We start from the raw sequence: 15,550 nt of genomic DNA on the forward strand, positions 1-15,550 counted from the left end.
TTGTAAGAAATTACTATGAATAACTGTATGCCAAGAAATTTGAAAACCCAGGGGAAATGGACACATTTCTAGAAAAATACAATCTTCCAAAACTCAGTGAAAAAGAAGCAGAAAATCTAAATGCACCAATAACAGCAAAAGAAATTGAAGCAGTAATCAAAAAACTCCCATCACACAAAAGCCCCGGACCAGATGGTTTCACAGGAGAATTCTATAAAGCATTTAAGGAAGAGCTAACCCCTATTCTCCACAGACTATTTCAAAAAAATCCAGAAGGATGGAAAACTCCCAAATTCTTTTTATGAAGCCAGCATCATCTTAATTCCAAAACCAGATAGAGACACAACAAAGAAAGAAAACTTCAGGCCAATATCGCTGATGAACATAGATGCTAAAATCCTCAACAAAATATTGGCAAATCGCATCCAACAATATATCAAAAAGATCATACACCATGATCAAGTAGGATTCATCCCAGGAATGCAAGGATGGTTCAATATTCACAAATCAGTAAATGTAATACATCACATAAACAAAAGCAAAGACAAAAATCACATGATCATATCAACAGATGCAGAAAAAGCTTTCGATAAGGTACAACACCCATTTATGATAAAAACACTCAGCAAAGTGGGAATACAGGGAGCATTTCTCAAAATAATAAAGGCCATATATGAGAGACCTACAGCCAATATCATACTCAATGGGAAAAAACTAAAAGCTTTTCCACTAAGATCAGGAACAAGACAAGGCTGTCCACTTTCACCACTTCTATTCAATATAGTATTGGAAGTTTTAGCCACAGCGATCAGGCAAGAAAAGGAAATAAAAGGCATCCAAATAGGAAAGGAGGAAGCAAAACTGTCACTGTTTGCAGATGACATGATAGTGTACATGGAAAATCCTATAGACTCTACCCCAAAACTGCTCAAACTAATTAATGAGTTTGGCAAAACAGCTGGTTACAAAGTCAATATCCAGAAATCAAAGGCATTTTTGTATACCAACAGTGAATCAGCAGAAGCAGAAATAAAGAGAAAAATCCCATTTGATATAGCAAAAAGAAAAATAAAATATCTGGGAATAAACCTAACTAAGGAGGTAAAAAACCTGTATGCAGAAAACTACACAGCCCTGAAGAACGAAATCAAGGAAGACACAAACAAATGACAATGTATACCTTGTTCATGGATTGGAAGAATTAACATCATCAAAATGTCCATACTACCCAAAGCAATATACAGATTCAATGCAATACCTATTAAAGTACCAATGGCATATTTCACAGACATAGAACAAACACTTCAAAAATTTATATGGAACCATAAACGAGCCCGAATAGCAGCTTCTCTTTTGAGAAAGAAGAACAAAGTAGGGGGGGATCACAATACCTGATATCAAACTGTATTACAAGGCCACTGTAATCAAAACAGCCTGGTATTGGCATAAAAACAGGCACATAGACCAATGGAACAGAACAGAGAGCCCAGAAATCAACCCAACTCTCTACAGTCAATTAATATTCGACAAAGGGGGCAGTAACATAAAATGGAGTAAAGATAGCCTCTTCAACAAATTGTGTTGGGAGAACTGGACAGCTACATGAAAAAAAAATGAAACTTGAGCACAGACTTACACCATACACCAAAATAAATTCAAGGTGGATAAAAGACTTAAATGTAAGTCATAACACCATTAAAGTCCTAGAGGAGAACATTGGCAAGAAAATCTCAGATATTTCACACAGCAACTTCTTTACTGATATGTCCCCTAGAGTAAGGAATGTAAAGGAAAGAATAAACAAATGGGATCTCATCAAAATAAAAAGCTTCTGCATGGCTAAAGAAAACAGTATTAAATTAAAAAGACAACCAACTGTATGGGAAAACATATTTGCCAATGATACCGCAGACAAAGGTTTAATCTCTAAAATATACAAAGAACTTACACGACTCCACTCTAAGAAGACACCCAACCCAATTAAAAAATGGGAAAAGGACTTGAGCAGACACTTCTCCAAGGAGGACATACAGAACATTCAGAGACACATGAAGAGATGCTCAATATCGTTAGCTATCAAGAGATGCAAATTAAAACCACAATGAGATACCACTTTACACCAGTCAGGATGGCTATCATAAACAAAGCAACAAACAACAAATGTTGGAGGGGTTGTGGGGAAAAGGGGTCCTTAGTTCACTGTTGGTGGGATTGCAGACTGGTACAACCATTATGGAAAACAGTATGGAATTTTCTCAGAAAAATAAAAATCGGCCTGCCTTTTGACCCAGCAATTCCACTGCTGGGATTATATCCTAAGAATCCTAAAACATCAATATCAAAGAACCTATGCACCACAATGTTCATAGCAGCACAATTTACAATTGCCAAGAGTTGGAAGCAACCTAGGTGCCCATCAGTAAATGAATGGATCCAAAAATTGTGGTACATATACACAATGGAATTCTATGCTGCAAAGAGAAAGAAGGAGCTACTACCCTTTGCAACAACATGGATGGAACTGGAAAGCATTATGCTGAGTGAAATAAGCCAGGGGTTGAAAGACAAATACCATATGATCTCACCTTTAACAGGAAGCTAAACAACAAAACAAACAAACAAGCAGAAAAAAAACAAACAAAAAACAAAGACACTGAAATAGAGAACAAGGGATAGTGACCAGAGGGGAGAAAGAAGGGAAGTTAAGGGGAAAAAGGGGGAGGGATTTGGAGGAACAAATAGGAAGGACACAGGGCTGAGAACTAAGGGGGGTGGAAATGGGAGGGAGGTGGGGAGCAAGGGGCGGGGGAGGCTGGGATGGGAAAAATAGACAAAAAACTGTACTTGAAAAATAACTAAATAAAATTAAAAAAATTATATGGAAACACAAACAACCCGGAATAGCAGCTGCAATTTTGAGAAAGAAGAACGAAGTAGGAAAGATCACAATACCTTGTATCAAACTGTATTACAAGGCCACTGTAATCAAAACAGCATGGTACTGGCATAAAAACAGGCACATAGACCAATGGAACAGAACAGAGAGCCCAGAAATCAACCCAACTCTCTACAGTCAATTAATATTTGACAAAGGGGGCAGTAACATAAAATGGAGTAAAAATAGCCTCTTCAACAAATGATGTTGGGAGAACTGGACAGCTAAGTGCAAAAAAATGAAGTTTGAGCACCAACTTACACCATATACCAAAATAAATTCAAGGTGGATAGAAGACTTAAATATAAGCCGTGACATCATTAAAGTCCTATAGGAGAACACTGGCAGGAAAATCTCAGATATTCCATGCAGCAACATTTTTACTGATTTGTCACCTAGAGCAAAGGATATAAAGGAAAGAATAAACAAATGGGATCTCATCAAAATAAAAAGCTTCTGTGTGGCTAAAGAAAACAGCATTAAAATAAAAAACAACCAATTGTATGGAAAAACATATTTGCCAATGATACCTCAGACAAGAGTTTAATTTCCAAAATATACAAAAAACTTACATGACTTCACTCTAAGAAGACAACTAACCCAATTAAAAAATGGGAAAAGGGCTTGAACAGACACTTCTCCAAGGAGGACATACAGAGGATCCAGAGACACATGAAAAGATGCTCAATATCGCTAGCTATCAGAGAGATGCAAATTAGAATCACAATGAGATACCACTTTACATGGGTCAGGATGGCTATTATAAACAAAGCAACAAACAGCAAATGATGGAGAGGTTGTGGGGAAAGGGGGGACTCTAGTTTACTCCTGGTGGTATTGCAGACTGGTACAACCATTATGGAAAACAGTATGGAATTTTTCTCGGCAAACTAAAAATGGACCTGCCTTTTGACCCAGCAATTCCACTGCTGCGATTACATCCCTAGAACCCTAAAACACCAATTCAAAAGAACCTATGCATCCCAATGTTTATAACAGCACAATTTACCATAGCCAAGAGTTGGAAGTAACCTAGGTTCCTGTCAGTAAATGAATGGATCAAAAAGTCATGGTACATATACACAATGGAATTCTATGCAGCAGAAAGATAAAAGGAGCTCCTACCTTTTGCAACAGAATGAATGGAACTGGAAAGCATTATGCTGAGTGAAATAAGCCAGGTGTTGAAAGACAAATACCATATGATCTCACCTTTAACTGGAAACTAAACCAGAAAACAATGAAGCAAGCAAAATAAAAACAGCAACAGTGAAATAGAGAACAGGGGGACAGTGACCAGAGGGGAGATGGGAGAGAATGTCAGGGGATAAAGGGGAAGGATTTACAGGAACTAGTATAAAGGACACAGGGACAAGAACTAAGGGTGGTGGAAATGGGAGAGAGGTGAGCAGCATGGAGGGGCTGGGATGGACTAAAAGTCAGAAAACTGTACTTGAACCATAATTAAATTAAAAATTACTAAAAAAAGATTTTCTATTTGTCTTTAACCTTTCCCATTTTAATTATGATATGTCTTGGTTTGGGTTTTTGGGGGTTGATCTTGTTTGGGACTCTGTGATTCTTGAATTTGTATGACTTTTCCTTTATCAGTTCAGGGAAGTTTTCTGCCATTATTTCTTCAAACAGGTTATCTATCACTTGGTCACTTTGTTTTATTTCTGATACCCCTATGATTTTAATATCATTACACTTGATGTTGTCCCAAAGATCCCTTAGATTTTTCTTGTTTTACATCTTTTAAAAAATATTTTATTTATTTATTTTAGAGAGAGGGGAAAGGAGGAGAAAGAGAGGGAGAGAAACATCAATGTGTGGTTGCCTATTTCGCTCCCTACTGGGGACCTGGCCCACAACCCAGGCATGTGCCCTGACTGGGAATTGAACTGGTGACTCTTTGGTTCACAGGTCAGCACTCAATCAACTGAGACACACTATAAGGGCTTGTTTTATATATTAAGTGTCTTGTTCATTCTCTCTTTGGGTAGGTACAATTATATTGTCCTCTAATTTTCTGATTCAATTCTCTGCTTCATCTAACCTGCTCTTGATTTCTAGTGAATTCCTCATTTTAGATATTGTAATCTTTATTTCTGGTTCTTGTTAATGGTTTCTCTGTTATTTTTAAAATGCTTATTGTCTCTTTGTTTAAGTTCTCACTGATATTATCTGTTCTTCCCCTAAGGGTCTTGACCATTCTTATAACCATTATTTTAAACTGTGTATCTGGTATTTGGGTTGCTTCCATTTCATCGGTTTCTATTAATTTTTTTCTGGGGATTTCTGTTTTTCTTTTTATTTTTAAAATATTTTATGTATTTATTTTTAGAGAGAGGGAAAGGGAAGGAGAAAGAGAGGGAGAGAAACATCAATGTGTGGTTGCCTCTCATGTGCCTGCAACTGGGGACCTGGCCCACAACCCAGGCCTTGACTGGGAATCAGACTGGTGACACTTCGGTTCACAGGTCCATGCTCAATCCACTGAGCTACACCAGCTAGGGCTTCTGTTTTTCTTTTGTTTGGGGCATTTTTGTTTGTCTTCATATTTGTTTCCTGTGTGTTAGGCAGATATGCTATGTCTCCCCCCAAAATGTGGAATGCTTCACAAATTTGCATGTCATCCTTATGTAGGGACCATGCTAATCATCTTGGTATTGTTTTATTTTGTATATGTACATATACAATTTAGTATATGTGCCACCAAAGTGAGCACTAGATGCTTTTTTAATAAGAGCAAGTCTGGATGAAGAAACTGACAAATTATTCAATAATTAGCATATTTTCAGGCCATTTGGCACTCAGTCTTCAGTGGAAGACTTCTGCCTTCCTGATAAAGGAGAAAGTGGTATCCAGAACTCTCACCCTTTCTGCCCATGCTCTCCTTCGAATCCTGTTTGAAGTTTGTATGACTCCTTTGACTTGTTAAACTTTATTTCTATTCTCTTTATTAAATGCACTGTGTTGCAGTGGCTTTTCCTGTTTCTTGGGATTTCAACACCCCAGATTTTTATGCCCTAACCTCTTCCTGCCACCACCACATTTTAAACAACTTCTCTCTACCTATAAGCCCTCCCTTCATCAAATCACCAGTTTGTTTTTCTTCAGCCATAGGCACTTTGTCAATACTATCCTGCCCCCTAAGTGCCAAAAGAAAAGGAGGCAGCATCACTGTCCACTCCTTTAAGCAAGTTATTTTATTATGTCTCAGTCCTCATTGCTTCATTTCATCATGGGGGCAATTGAAGCTAGAGAAATGCTTCTCCAAAGCACACTTTCAGACACAGCAAGTCTTTCTTTTTCATATATATAGCTACCATTTATATAGCTATGTGCCAGGTATTGCACCACTATTTTAGTATGCATTATCTCATTTAAACCCATTCACAAATATATAAGGTAGGTACAGTTAAATCTCCCTTTACTGAGGAAGAGACTGAGGCTCAGAACAGCTAGGAGACTTGCATATGCTCATCCTGCTAGTGAGTAGCAAAGAAGATCTGTCTGTCTGGTCGGGGGTCCTGAATGGTTAAACAGAATATTCTGCTTTAAAGGGCTCCCCATAGTGATAAGGCTCTGTTATACCAAGGGTGAGTATAGGAAGCAACAGATTTTCTTGAAAGTGAAGAGACAGGGCCATGAAGAGTCTGAGTAACTTCAAACACCAGGACTCTATTGTAATGGCAGAGTACTGTTACCAGGACTATTATGTGTCATGGCAGAGGTGAAGCTAGGGAACTAGTTTTGATTCTTGAAAATTGATAGTTGAGTAAACCTGTAACCTTGACATTGAGAAGTTCTTGATATCATTGTTTAGTAGATAATGAGAGTATGAAGCATACTTGTTATTTTTCTTCTTCCGCTCCAATCAGGGAACTGGTTCCAAGAGTATAGATGATCAGAGTTTGGGAGTGACCTTCTGAATATTCTGAGCTAAAATAGAGTTGCAAAGGGGAAGATAGCCAGGAGAAAGGCCCAGAAGAGTGTGAACAACAATCTTGTTGGCTTGGATTCATTGGTTTCCAACTGACTCAATTCCTTCTTGTCTGATTCTCATTAACAAGCTTGCAGCATGTAGCAAGGAATATTTGTTATTCTCCAATATAGAATCATTGAACTAGGATTGATACAACTCAAATTTCTGAACACAATAAATCTATACATAGAGAGTTTCAAAATATACCCATGGGACTGAGGTTATCCTCAAGCCTTAACCTAATAACCCATTTGAAAGGGCCCAACATTTCACTTTGAATATAGTATACGGATCAATTTAAAATTCCTGCATAAAAACACTTTTTCTTTCCTTTGGTGTTTTCTGGAAAGAGCTTGTGTTGGCTATAGTTTCTCTAAAAACCTCTTTTGAATTGTAGCCTTCAGATGAAGACTTTTAGCCATTTCTGAAGTATCTTTCCTCTTTAGTGTCAGTTCCAGTTATTATAGTCTATAGGCATCATGATCCTGGAAGGCCTTAGTCACTTGCATTTTACCTCTCTAGGCCTCAGCTCTCCCATCTATTATGATCCCGATTCACCCTTTTCCATGAAGATATTAGAGCAATTAGATTATTGAAAAGAAATGGTTCAAGATATATAATTGCAGTTATCTTCAGGTTTTATCTGGCAAAAGAGCTGTATTAGAGAAAAAAAAGAAAGTAGCGTAAGGTTAGAGGGCCAGGAGCCAGAATAATTTGCTGAAATTCAAATCCCTATTCTATCTCCTACTAGTTAAGTTATAATGAAAAGTTTCTTAATGACCTAATATCCTTAGCTCTGTAACTTGGAAAAAGTAATAATTGTACTTATTTAATAGACTTATGGTATGGAATCAAACAGAATACATGTCAAGGGTCTGCTTTATAGTTGGTGCCCAATAAATGGCAGTTATTTTTTGTAATTTTGAGTGCATGAAGCTTTTTTAGAGGTATAAGTGCCCAGGCATTTTGGACAAGTTACTTAGTCTCTTTAAACTTCAGTGTTTTCACTTTTGCAATAGGACTACTAATAGTAGCTACCTCTTAGGGATTTTTGAGGACTAAAGACAATAATTCCTGCAAAATTCTGAGCATACTGTTTGTTACATAAAAGGGCTCCAACCTCAGTGACTCTATAGGCTCATTGGCAGGGGTGTCCAACCTGTGGCCTGTGGGCTGCATATAGCTCAGGAATGCAGCCCAACACAAAATCGTAAATTTACTTAAAATCCTTTTTTTTCTGATTGGTTTTCATTATTAATTGTGTATTTAATGTGTGGCCCAAGGCAACTCTTCTTCCAGTGTGGTCCAGAGACACCAAAAGGTTGAACAACCCTGGGTAGCCTCTTTGGTCTCTGACTTCTTAGTATTTGAGCCACCTTTGGGCCCAGCTCCCACCCCAGCAGAAATTTATGATGCATGTGATGTATATGTTGTTTGGGGTAAGAATAGGAGAACTTTTTTTTTTGCATGGTGACCTCCTGAGACTGAGAGGGCTTCCTGCAAAAGCACAGCACAGTGTTACATGACATGCTTCTAGAGAGCAGTTGACTCCAAGGAGCAAAAGTCAGTTCACAAAGTAACAATACTGGGGACAAAGCAGAGCCTGCTTAGCAACTCCCAAAGGAGCCTGGCCCCATGCAGCATAAAGTTCTGTTATTGGCCTTTCTTATACCTCCTCTGGCAACGCTGCCAGCTATGTATTCCCTTCTGGCATTCCTCTAAGATAACAGGCTGGGGAGCCCTGCATCTCCTCCCCAAGTAATACATCAAGTAAGGCAACTGTATGCTACCATAGTGACAATTCCTACCTGATCAATAGAGCTGGGACTTCAGCCCTGGTGACCAGGCCTGCCTTGAGGGTAGCCATTTCTCAGGGCATCACTTGCTTCAGCATGGTGATGAAGCAACCTGGCCTGCCTACTACTGGCTCTGGCTCTTTCTCTAAACGTTAATCCCTACCTCTGGAGCCCCAGACTGAAAATTTCAGGCATATGTTGCTCTCATCGAATTTTCTAATTTCTTTGCCTTAGTTCAATTCTTATTATTTCTTCCCTGAACTATTCAGTATTATTGTTGCTGCTGCTGTAGATGCTACCGATAATGGTAATAATAGCTAACATTTGAATGCTTATTGTGTTCTAGGCACTTTGCTAAGCATTTACATTTATTATCTCATTTAATAGTCACAACAATCCTGGGAAGTAGTCACTATGAATATTTCCATTTTACAGGGGAAAAATAATAATAGTTAACATTTATTGAGTGCTTACTGTGTGCTAGGCACTATGCTAAGTGCCTGATATTTACTTTCTCATTTATCCTCATAATGCCTTATGTGATATCTGTCATTCTTGAGTACTCAGGGTCAAATGGGAACTTGTACACCTATATGGAATATTTAGAAATGGTTGTATGACTCAAGAGGACTTTTAATGAATTTTGACAATTAGTCCTTCCTTCTCACCCCTTCCACTTTCCCACCAGCTGCTTGTGTACAGTAGACATTGCTCATTCTGGACCCTGCTAGGGCACTGGATCCGGCACTGCCTGGAGATAAGAGGACCATGTTAACACTAACTGCTTGAAGCAAATGAGGGGTGGTGCATCCTACCCATTCTAGGATGTTTTGGTATAGCTAGGTTCAGGCTAGGGTCGCAGCTTACTAGAAGTTACCAAATAAAGGTCATACTTCTTAGCCTGGAGTTTTAGGCTTTTTAATATATGACTATAAATGACTATAACATACCTTTCAATGGTGTCTACTTAACACAGATCCAGTCCTTCAGCCACTGCTACCCCTACCCCAAGAACACAGTTTACACACAAATACCCATTTCCATGACTTTTCCCATGGTGCTCTCCTACTAGTTCTTCAAAAATCCTTCTCAGACCATATCACTTCTTTATCTCTTTATTATTTCATCCTTTCATCCCAAGGACACATACTGAACATCTATTATACACTAGTTGCCATGCTGTGCACTTAGAATATGAATACAAGCAAAGCAGGTATAGGCCCTACCCTGATGGGGCTCATGGTATAGTGGAAGAGGCAGATATTAAACAAATAAAGCCAGACATATATAATTATAAATTCTAACAAGTGCTGTAAATGAAATGGACAGGATGGTATTAGACACCAAACTAAGGAGACTTAACTTAGATGAGGGGGGAATCAAGAAAGGTCTTTCTAGGGAAATCAACATTTAAGCTAGACTTGAAAGATGAATAAATATTAACAACGAACATTCCATACAGAGGGAACAATTTGTGCAGACACCATGAAATGGAAGCTTGACCTATTCAAGCAAGTAGAAGAGAAAGTGAATCAGGGAGAAGGTGGTATTCAGTGAGGTTGGAGACAATGCAGTGTGTTGCATGCCATAGTTATGAGTTCTCTCCTTATGCCGAGTGCAGTGGGAAGTCACTGACATGTTTATGTGAGGTATTAAATTAAGCTAATTCATATTTTATACTAGTATTCTGGCCACTTTACAAAATAGGACTGGAGAGTGTCAAGAAGAGAGAGAGAGAGGCAAGATAGGACACTGGAGAGTAGTCCAGGAAAAGATGCTGGTGGCCTAGATTAGGGGGTGGCAGTGGCCATACAGAGAAGCAAGCAGGTGTAGGATACATTTCGGAGCTAGAGCCAAAAAGTATTTGCTTATGGACTACATATTAGGACTGAAGGGAGGGAGCAATCAAGAAAGACTTCCATGTGTCAGACTTAAGCAAGGTAGATGGCATTACAACTAATAGACATGGTAGATGTATCCTTAAGGAGATTTGGAGTTTAGCTCCACTATGCCACATTTGGTCTATAATACTCATTTAGCGTATATTCTATACTACTTTGTTTTGGTAATAGTTAACAAGACTTTATTTGTTGTTTCAAAGTGGGTTTTAACTTATTTGAAAACACTATGTCTTACTTATGTCTGTATTCTCCAAAGAACTGAACACATGATGTATTGAAGACTGAATGGTCAATTAAAGGAAGGAACTCCTTTCTCTTTCAACTTTACTCTTCTCACTAAAGTATCAGACATGACTCTGGATTAAGGTTTTTTTTTTTTTAAATGAGACCCTTGAAGAGATGTATGCTTTGATACAGACTTAGAACTATATTCCATCATTAATCACCTTTGAACAATTGCTGCTGTGTCAGCATGATACATAGGGCACACCTAACCTTGGTCCTCAGAACATCCTTTAGCAATGCAATTAAGGCTATCCACTCATAGAAGAATGGCCTCATGGTACTGTGCAGGTTAGCTCAGAGAGGGCAGAACAGAAGACTAGAAGTAGCACAAGGGCCTCAGTTGTTGAGGCAGGTGTGGGTTTTTGTGGCCATGCGTTTCAGCATTGGCATCTGAAAGCACATACCATGAATAGCATGCTACATAATCTTAGATTCAGTCACAAAATAGACCAAATATAGTTGGATGTCCATGTCCAAACAAGACAAAACAAAAAGGAGGCACCCTATTGCAGTTTTTATGTGATTCTTGTAGAAGTTCTACACTGACTCAACTGGTCCTGAAGTTCTGAGGTAAGAAACCAGGAGTTTGCCTTTGTACAAGCATTCCAAGAAATTCTCATGCAGGTTATCCACCAATATATCACACTCTGAGATGTCCTGGCTTAAGGATCAGCCCTGGAATTAACTGGTAAAGCTAGCTATTGGGTGCAACTCAGCCGATCTTTGCTACCTCCTTAGGAAATAGTTCAGTTATTTTCAGTAACCCCAGGAATTTTACACACAGTTGTGCTGATGCATGGACTCCCAGAAGAATCATTAAAAAAGGAGATGTAACAATCTGACCACCAGAGTAGAAAGGGCCAAGAGGCCAGAATTCCTAACATTTCAGCTGTGCATGGGAACTGATTGGCAATACAGCTGCATTTTGGGATGGTCTCAAGGGGTCACTGTCTGATTTGTTACTCTACAGAGGTAGAACCCCCAGTTCCCAGAAACTTCTGAGGTTGCATTTCAAAGAGGAGCTGAATTTGCGCCCAGCATTCAATCAGGGGTGTTGGAAGGGAATAAGTGTGTATTTAACATCTCTGTGGCATTAAGGGTACTTTGACTAGTTCCCTGCCTCCAGGTTTACACTGTAAAGGATTTGATCCTGGTCTAGCCAGCTCAGATTGCTACCTCACCAAAACTTGCTCTACATCCTGGCCGCAATAGTCTGGACATCACAAAATTAAACTTTCTCCAAGTGTCCAGAGGTTTAACTTTAAGCATCTCCATCATCACTGCTTTCCACTTCTCTTGCCTTCTACCTCTTCTCTTGGAGACATGAGGCTGACCTGGTCATCAATTGTAGAACACACAGCCTGTAGCAATGAGCATCTAGGGGTCCACTATACTTCTTGTCTTCTAAGGCCACCAAAAGAAACCCACAGGCAATAATTATATCCCCACTCCCACCCTTGTGGAACTGGTTGTACCTTCTGAATTCCCTAAATCTAAAATTGGCCCTTGGCGTGGTAACCAGTACCTCCCAAGTTTGTTCAACTTTGGGACAACCTCAATCCCAATGATTTTATTCCGAAAGGATTCTACTCAAAATTTTGAGACATCTTAACTCCTCTTAATGCTTTTCCATCTGTGTTATCCTCTGTCACTACCCCAAATGTAAGCTCCTTTTCTCTCCTGGGATATTTCATCATTGCACATGTTTGTGTTTTCTCTTTATGCCTTATCCACTCCCCCAGGCCACTCATCTGTGCCCTTTGAGACTCATGTTGCACTTCAATAAACTCCCCTGGCCCTTGTCCTCTTGCAGTGTCTTCTACCTAGCACATCACAGCACTGGCTATACAGTAGCATTACCTAGGCAGCTTTTTAACAAGGCCTGAAGCCTGGACTACATTGCTAGAGATTCTGATTCAGTTGGCTGGAAGTGGACCCTGGGCTTCTGTACTTTTGAAGAGCAAACCCTTGTGATGCTAGTGTGCAGCTAAGCTTACAAACCACTGATGACTGCTTGCCTTAACTGACACAATTCTCTTATTACAGTTTTTATTTGTTTATTTTTATTGAATTGATTGGGGTGGCAATGGTTAATAAAATTACATAGGTTTCAGGTATACAGTTCTATAAGACATCATCTCTATTATATTGTGTGTTTACCACCCCAAGTCAAGTCTCTTTCCATCACCATTTATCCCCCTTTTACCTTTTTCTACCTCCTGCGACCCCATTCCAATTCTCTCACAGTTTTATTAAGTGTAGGCTTGCTCATTCTCCTGGATTGTACATACCACAGAGGTGAGGCATGATATCCACACAATATTATTCCTCGGCATTATTTTCAGGCCTTTTGTGTCCATCCTAAAAATATAGGTAAAATTAGATTAAAAAACTGATTTTTTGCTTCTTGTTTTAAATAGATTGTTTTAAAAATGAAATAAAATAAATTAAAATCAGTGATCCTTTGAGGCACATGCTATTTATACCACCCATTATTCTTTTTTCAACTCTTGTTATTCTTATTTACCTATACTTTTTCTGGACTTAGAATACCTGTTTTATCATCTTCCTTTCTAGCTTAAGTCCTACTCTTATCCTCGGTGACTTTAGTGCCCCTAGTTTAATCCATCCAACATCCTAGGATACTCATGATTCCAACATTTTTTAACAAATATTTATGGATTACCTGCTATGTACAAGGCACTGATATAGTGGTGATACAAAGGATATAGTAGGTGAACACACGAAGAAAAGTCCCAGCCCTCAAGAAGTTTATGATTAGGAGTGCAGGAGGGAGGGAGATAACCAACCAGTAAGTAAATGGAGAAGAATGGTACATGGAATGCCAAATGGTAATAAACATAAGAAAAAATTGAAGCAGGGGACAGGGAATTTTGGGAGAGAGTAATCAACTTCATATGTGAGAGAAGGAATTATAACAAGGGTAGCCTTCATTGAGCTGATAATATTTGAGCAAAGACCTGGAGGAAGTAAGGGAGCTACTATGTAACTATCTTGTGGGAGAGCATTATAGGCAGATGTAAGAGCAAGTGCAAATGTCCTGAGACAGGAGTGTGTCTGGGTGGGAGGAAGCAGTATGACTGAAGATAAATTAGTGAGGGGAGAGTAGATGAGGCCAGGGTGGCAACTTACAGGAAATTGTAAGGACTTTGGTTCTTAATCTGAATGAAATGGTGAGCCCCTGGAGGGGAGGGTTCTGGCTGGAGAAACAGATGATGTCTGACTTATATATGAAGTTTCTCTGACCTCATTTATGTCCACTCATTTTCATCTCTATTCCACTTTGACTACCTGTCCCCATTGCCAATACCTGTATTTTGCCATTGTTCCAAACCACTAAAATCTGAAACTCAAGTATTGTGATCACAGAAGCTTAAACATCCAGCTTCATTCTAATTATACTTTTTCTTTCATCTCCTAGTGTACTCAGGTGTTCATGGATATCAGTTCTTCTGGCTTATCTTCTTTCTCTTTACCTCCTAAACCCTACAGTGCATTTCTTCCAACAATTCTCATGTACCAATTTTCTTTCTAGTTTTTCTTATACTACAGTGGTTAATCAAAATCAAAACAATAGATCATTTCAGTGCATCTTGGTTTTAGCTGTTTATTAGAATTACCTGGGACACTTTAAAATATGTTCCTTAAGTGAACCAGAGTGAGACCGTGTGAATGAATCCAGTGACTCCTTCTTTTCTTTCTATACCTCCACCCCTGGGCATGAAACCAATCTCAATTGTTCCCTTAAAACCACGTGGACATTTTACAAAGTGATCTTCCTGAGCTACATCTCACATTCCTCTCAGTGCTTCACTGAAACTTTCCCACTCTCATACGGGTTCCAAAACCACTTCTGTCCTTGTCTCTCTTATAAGATGGCTTCAGGACTTTTGGCCAAGATAGAGGCATAGGTAGACACACTGTGTCTCCTCGCACAACCAAAAGAAGGACAACAAATTTAAAAACAAAAAATAATGAGAACTGACAGAAAATTGAACTGTATGGACGTTTGACAACCAAAGAGTTAAAGAAAAACATTCATCTAGACTGGTAGGAGGGGCAGAGATGGGCAGCCGGGTCTAGAGGACTTGTGGCAAGGCAGTCCCACATTTGTGCACAGATAAACTGGAAGGAACAAGTGAAGTGAGATAGACTGCACACCCAGAGTTCCAGTATGGGGAAATAAAGCCTCAAACCTCTAATTGAAGACATCTGTGAGGGTTGAGATGGCAGTGGGAGAAAGCCCCAGCCTCATGGAAGAGTTCCTTGGAGAGACCCACAGGGTCCTAGAATGTATACAAATCTACCCACCTGGGAATCAGCACCAGAAGGACTCAATTTGATTATGGGTAGCAGGGGAGGTAACTGAAAACTGGCAGAGAGGTGAACTAGAGGTGCTGTTCCCTCTAGATCCCTCCCCCATATACAGCAATGTGGGTTGCGCCACCCTGGTGAACATCTAAGGCTCCGCCCCTTACTATGTGATAGGCATGCCCAGACCAAAAAAAAATGGCCCAAATGAAAGAACAGATCAAAGGTCCAGAAAAAATACAAATTTGGTTTTTTTGTTGTTGTTTCAAAGAACTTTCTTCCAATTTTTATTTCATATCTCTATTATCAT

At 39.2% G+C, this 15,550-nt stretch overlaps 1 non-coding gene across 1 annotated transcript; it reads right to left on the reverse strand.

Annotated features, from left to right (window-relative positions):
- Positions 1–5,539: 5,539 nt before the first annotated feature.
- On the reverse strand, positions 5,540–5,649 carry LOC119040299 (U6 spliceosomal RNA). Its single transcript, XR_005080824.2, has one exon. It is a non-coding gene; the product is annotated as a U6 spliceosomal RNA (small nuclear RNA).
- Positions 5,650–15,550: the final 9,901 nt, after the last annotated feature.

Source organism: Artibeus jamaicensis, unplaced genomic scaffold (genome assembly GCF_021234435.1).
Source record: "Artibeus jamaicensis isolate MK-2021 breed Jamaican fruit bat unplaced genomic scaffold, CSHL_Jam_final scaffold_461, whole genome shotgun sequence".
Lineage (NCBI taxonomy): Eukaryota > Metazoa > Chordata > Mammalia > Chiroptera > Phyllostomidae > Artibeus > Artibeus jamaicensis.